Source organism: Gossypium arboreum, chromosome 10 (genome assembly GCF_025698485.1).
Source record: "Gossypium arboreum isolate Shixiya-1 chromosome 10, ASM2569848v2, whole genome shotgun sequence".
Lineage (NCBI taxonomy): Eukaryota > Viridiplantae > Streptophyta > Magnoliopsida > Malvales > Malvaceae > Gossypium > Gossypium arboreum.
The window spans coordinates 98,541,354-98,548,420 of NC_069079.1; the positions used below are offsets into that span (position 1 = coordinate 98,541,354).

At 35.6% G+C, this 7,067-nt stretch overlaps 1 pseudogene; it reads right to left on the reverse strand.

Annotated features, from left to right (window-relative positions):
• Nucleotides 1–4,809: 4,809 nt before the first annotated feature.
• On the reverse strand, nt 4,810–6,459 carry LOC108468656 (uncharacterized; annotated as a pseudogene).
• Between the last annotated feature and the right edge of the window lie 608 nt (nt 6,460–7,067).

Below are 7,067 nucleotides of genomic sequence, written 5' to 3' on the forward strand. Positions count from 1 at the left end.
TTGTGATGTATGTGTGTACGGCCATGCGAAAATGGCTCGTAGAAGTGGAGTATGGCATTAGACCATTTGTGTTTATGTATATATGTATGGTTTCATGATGTGACTATGGACTGGAATGGAAGTGTTGGGCAAATGATCAGCCATTGGAATGGCTAAATATGATTATATGTGGACCTATGTATGACAAAACTCTAGTTGTTCCATGGAAACCACGAAATAGGTAAAGTTTACCTTGAAAACAGATGCTGACAGCAGCAATGGTGTGGATTTGAAAAATCACTAAAATTTGTAGGAATGGAATTAAATGGGGAATAAATTATGTAAATTAACCTTGATGAATATACTTTCATATGGAAGAAACGAAACAGTCATATGAGTTATATGTTAAGAGATATTAAAGTTCTCGTGGAACAGGACCAGAACAGTTTCTGGATCCCCTGTTCCGACTTTGGAAATTCACTATAAATTAACCAGAGATAATTAGGAGTCATGCCATATATGTATAGATTCCTCTTTGAGTCTAGTTTCTATAGAAACAAACGAAATCAGTATTGAAGCCCTGTACAGGGAGATATCCAAGTCGTGATGCGCGAAGGCAGAGTAGTTGATCCCTGTAACAGGGGAGACTTTAACTAATAAACTGTACTAATTGGCCTGACCGAAAATTCTAGAAAAAAATATGTAGATGGACATATGAGTCTAGTTTCAGGGAAAAATTACGAAACTGATTTCCGAGCTTTGAAACTCAAGATATGATTTTTAAGGCGACAGTGATGCAGTAACCAGCTTGTCTGGAAATTTTTAAATGGACTGTGAAAATAATTAAGTTAAGTCTGTGTGCACCTTGTGTTCGACTCCGGTAACGGACTCGGGTACGGGGTGTTACATGGCATTGGCACCGATATGTGATCCCATATAAGACCATGCCTGAGACTTGGCATTGGCATCGATATTTGATCCCATGTAAGACATATCTCGGATATGGCATTGGCATCTTACTATGCGCATGAGAGTTCCCGAGTATCTTTTAGTATTCCAAGTGGTTCAACGGGTAATCCAACGATTATGTTAAAGAGATGACAAGGTATGATTATGTTGAAAGGGTACAGGTATGTAAACAAATCTCATAAATATTGAGATTATGAATCGAAGAGACCTCGGTAAGAAGTGAATGAATGAATTATGATCATGAGTTTTATTGTACATTATGTAAATGACATGACTTAAAATGTACCTATGATACTTGATGACATTATGATAATATTAATAATACATGGTTAATGTTGTTAATTATTTACATGAAAACTTACTAAGCTTTATGCTTACTCCCCTTTCTTTTTTATTTTTCTTATAGTATCGCCAAGCTAGCTCAGGGATCAAAGGACGCCAGAGCTCGATTCACACTATCAAAATAATCTTTTGGGTATAGTGAATTCAAGTATTTAAGTATGGCATGTATAAGGACTTGGTCTTTTTGTTATATGCCATATTGGTTTAGCCAAATGTGTTGGCTTATAATGATTTGATGATTCATTTTGTATATAGCCATGAGATATGGCTCATGTTAATTATGGGGATGTAATTCTATTCATATATGTATGCATGTGCTATGGTCACTTATGATGTGGTTAAATTCATTTAGCATGGATGAATTGTGAATATGATTATGGATTTTTGATGATGGAATTGTGAGTAAATGGCATAATAACAACTAAGGCATGAATGTATAAAGTGGAAATAAATTGATGTTACATATTGCATGTAATTTGGTAAGCTTGGTCTAAATAAAATATGAAGTCTTAAGCTAGTGTAAATTGATATGAAGTTGATATGCATGAGCCATGTTTATGAATGTATAAGTGTTCATTTATGCCATGTAGGATGCCATTGAGATGTGTAAGTGTGCATGTGTTATTGAGGGTGACAAAAGGCTTGGAAAATAGCCTCAAAGTTGTTCACACGGGTAGACGTGTGTCTAGACCGTGTGTGACACACGGTCTACCCCATGGGAGTATGATCCGGCCGTGTTTCCCCTGCACCCTAATTAGGTAAAACAGAATGCCCAGTAATAAACACATGGGTACAGACACGGCCATGTGTCTCGGCCATGTGAAGGACACGGCCTTAGGACATAGGAGTGTGCCTTGGCCGTGTGAAGTTTGGACCTGATTTTTGGAATTTAATTCGCCACACAGCCTAAGCACACGGGCTTGTGACTTAGTCATGTGACCCTAATTGTGTTGATGATGTCATAAACAGGGAGTTACACGGCTGAGGACACGAGCGTGTCCCAAGCCACACGGGCGTGTGTGACCACACGGCCTACCCCACACGGGCGTGTAACCCTCCAAAACTAAAAAATTTTCTAAGTATCGCAAAAGTCCCGAAAGTTCTCGGTTTAGTCCCGAACCACACCCAATGGATGTTTTAGGCCTCGTGGGTTCATATAAGGGACAATATGCTTGTGTACAAATGGTTTTAATTTGGGTGAAATTTTGTGGCCCGATTTTGTATGAATGTTTATGTTTGAGTCTGGTGACATCTCAAACCCTGTCCAGGTATCGGATACGGGTAAGAGGTGTTACACATGCCCATAATTATAAAGAATCCAAATTGTCATTATAAAAGCAAGTTATAAGTTGAGAACCCTAAAACGTTGTTGCTTGACTTCTCCAAACACTCTTGATCCTCCTGAACCTATACATGGAACACAAATCTAAATGCTATGCTTTTCTAGTAAGCTTAATGGTGCATATATGATTTCTAATAAACTTTATGAATAAGTTAAATTGAAAGCATGCTATACTCGTATCATTTACAATACATCAACAAAAAATAACATAACATCAATATTAAGTACAACATCTTATGTAGCAAATTAACATGATAAGGTTACAATACTTCCACATGCTACTTCAAACACTTTGCTTATTTAATCTCAACATGTAACAATCATGTACGCAATCATTCGATAACAATTCCTCTTTCTAAATAAAATGAATACTTTCTCACTAAGATTAGCCTCAATTAACCGAACATGGATTCATAAACAGAGACATAAATATCCAACCAAGACACAAAGAAGTGGTGCACAAGCACAATATCAAGATATATTATATGGAATCTTTTGTGCATGTATAACATAACTAAACCAATCATTCCCTAAGAATTACACAAAGTGCCACAAAATGAATCTCCCAAGTGCATTAAGCATACCTGTAATACATGGGTATTTAGAGAGCGCTCTCTCTCTCTCTATATATATATTCTATGACATGTCAACTATACTTGAGAATTATCTAATATCATCTAATAAGACCTTTAAATAACTAAAACATGAAATCCCAACTTATTTATCTTCCAAAACAGAACAATAAAACAACAATGTTATATTTCAATTGACATCTCAAGAAAACGACTAAATTAACAGTATTCACATAGTCCACCATACATTTAACTTGAACTTCATATATATAAGATTGCTCACTAATTTATCAGTTAGCAATAAACAATATAAAATTAGTTTCTAAGTGATAAATTTAGATGAAAACATAAAGTATATAAAAAATTATAATGCACAAACCAAAATTGGCTATACTTCCGACACTTTCTCTTTCCTTTTTGCCTTACTGGCTATCTCTTTAGCTTCAATTCCAAACCGAAACAATAAAAACAAGTTAGAATAATATTGAACAATAATCAAAAGCCGTAAGTATTGAATACAAGCGAGACACAAACTTCGCTTTCTAAACCTTTTAGGAAAACTCTCCCAAATACTAATAAAATCTTTCTTAATCTAAAATCAATTGATATATTATTATATAAACCTTAAAAACACACTAAATCTCACCTTGTCATTAGCAAGAATCACAAAGATCCCAACTCATTTTCTCACTCTAAAACTTACTCTAACTTTAAGAACTCGACCAAAATTAACCAATTTCAAACTTTAACGATATTTTAAACTTAGAAACACCTAATCCTCACTTAGAAATCTAAAAGAAAACACAAAATCCAAACTCCTCCACTAATTGTGAATTTGACATGAAAATGAAAAAGGAGTAAGATGAAATCTTGAATTTTGAATATCTACTCTTGATTAATAAAATTTGATAGAATTCTTACTTACCAAGTTGAATTTAATGAAATGGATCAAGAATTGAAGATTGAAGGGAGAGAATTTAAAAGAAAATTGAGAGAATTTTGTTTTGTGAAAATAGAATAAAGTAATTATTTGGTCCGGCTCTTTCCATCAAAATTTACTCAATGTCTTATTTGCTCTCATGCCCTTGGGCTAACTTCCCATTTAACCCCTTGTTTCTAATTCTATTTCTCATACTTTAGACATTCACCTCAATAATTTTGACTCTATTATAATATACTCCATAACTCAAAATTCTAATTATTTTATTCTAACTAATTTAATGCAACTTAATTGAGGAAATTCAATTATATTGAGTCATAAAACAACTCAATACTCATTCTTGGAAACCTCTTGACTTCTTAGAACATCTTAAAATTTCGATTTAAACACTTTACAAAAACTCATATTGCAACAATAAGTATAACAAATCAATGTTCCAATGATTACAATTTAGAATTAAAAAATTAAAAATGTGTTATATTTTAATTTCTTAAATATAATTACATAAATCAATTAAAGACATAATGTATGTCGTAAAAAACACATGTTAATCTTTGAATTATGATGAAATTAAGGTTCATTAAATTAGAGGAAGAAAATCACTCAAGTCTCAAACCATTAGCAGCAAATTTCTTATCCTGTTTTCCCCAAAGTGCAAATACGAAATTCAATACATAAAACAAACGTGAGAAGTAAAAAAAGAAAAGAATTGGGAAACAATGGCCTGCCTAATCCTCTTCCATTGCTCAAGCTCCAAACGCCATTTTTAAGTCTCAATATGCTATGTTATTTACCAATTTATACTTAAATCCACTGAAAAAAAGAAAAGCCCTACTAAAGTCTCTTTTTTCTAGATCCCGTTGAGCCAGATCCACAAGTTATGGAAATGGCACATCCACATGAAAAGGAACCCCCGTCATGACGGGGATATCTTCGACCATTCCTTGTGTGCTTGGTCGTCGACGTTGTCGGAATTTCGCTGGAAAGATAACAAGGAAAATAACCTCGATCATACAATGGTGGCAGTGCGGTTCTCCACCTTTCGAGTTTCGACCGAAGCCCTTCGATGCTTTCATCTAAACTCCACCCATCAGCCAATGAATCTCCGCCTCTTCCATTCTGTTATGCTGCAAATTTTTAGCCACCACTGCCGCTACTTCTGATGGCGATGGACCCAGTTCTGAATCTGTCCAAATTGTTGACCCACCTAGTTTTCTCGGATCCCCGCAACCCAATCCGGTGAATCTCATCCCAGTCGGTGACTTACCAGGTGGTGCTGCAGAATTTGGTTTTCCTTTCTTACTAGTTTTTTCAAACACATAATTTACCATGGAACTCCCTCTTGAATTAATCTTGATATTTTTTTCAAGACCTTTCGATTCGTTAACCATCGAACTAGATTTTCCCTTCTTGGGAATGTAATTTACCATTGAACTCCCTCTTGAATTAAGCTTATTCTTGTTTTTTCCAATTTCTGTTCCATTAACCATTGATCCGCCATCGACAATGGAAGACGGTTTAGTGGATTTCCCAGGCGGCCTTAAATCTGATTCTAAAATGGAACTCGAATCACTCTTCGTTCGTCGAAGATCGGGTTTCAGCAACCCATTAACCAAAAGCTGATACTTACTGCTGTTGCTAGTGCTTGAAACAGGGTTGACAATGGAGTTTTGAAATGGATCTTCCTCGCCAATTAAATGCCGGTATCCGACCGCCGACGACCCCATTTGCAAATACAATGGCATGCTCCTCATTGAACTATCAAGCAATGCCACCCCAATGTTCAAAATCCCTTGGGGTCGACCCGATGGTCGCCAAACCTGAAGCGCGACAAACCGCATCCCTAGTTGGACTTCTTGCCGGTTTTGCCGTTGAGAAACTGGTGGGATAAGGTTCCCGACGATAGCTCGGACGGTCCCAACATGGATGTCACGAAACTAATGCACGGCGTAGATTTCGATCGTGACGGCCGACGTATCCCAATGGTGGAACTCCTCGTCAACACGAAAAACAAACTTATCGTTCCATGTGGGATTGGTATGACCTTGATTGTCGATTCGGGTCGACAGTTTTCGCTCCGAATGGACCCAAGCCACCGCGTAGGTCTTCATTTTGCGTCGACAAACAGGCTCCAAAGCCTGGGCTGAAATCATATTGATTTCCAGTAGCTGGAATGGCGCGAAAACGCTCATAATTATGACAAAGAAAGAAGGAAAAAACGGCTGAGGTCGTCGTGTTTCTTCTTCGCCGTTTGTTTTTTTGTTTCTATAGACAAAAAGATGGGGGTCCTGGTGTGCAGTTATTGTGGTATGGCTGTCAGTTCTTTTTCGACAGCCTTGTGAAAATATATAAATGAAGTTTTGCGTCTTGTTTGACAAGAAAACAATTACAGTTGATTTTACAGCTTTAATTAGGATTTTGAGTTTTTAAGTACAGCCGGCTGGTTTGATTTTAAGTTTCCTTTTTTTTTTTTAATTTAATCATTCATATTAGGTTAATTTCAATATTGAGTCACTCTAACATTGAAATAACTTAGTCACAAGACAGAAGCTTGGTATGGTATATTAGGCAAACTTATTATTTTTCATATCGAAAAAAAGAATTTTATGTAACAAATTATGTGTATCATGTCCTTTTTTTTTAAATTTGAAGAGGGAAATGGAATTAATTGGAATTGAAGTTAGGCTGTTATACCTGTAACATAATATTTTTTTCATTCTTTTGACATTTATAAATTTAAAAGGAAAAAAAAAACTAATTAAGTTACTTTTTTTTAAGAAAGTACTACTTAAGTTAGAAAACCTTAGCATTTGGGGTATCTTTTTCATTGTCGTCTTCCCTTTCCATATAGCAAACCCTAACACAGAAGTTGGGTATAGAAAAAGAGAAGAAACAAAGCAATCAAAGAAAAAGAAAAGAGTTA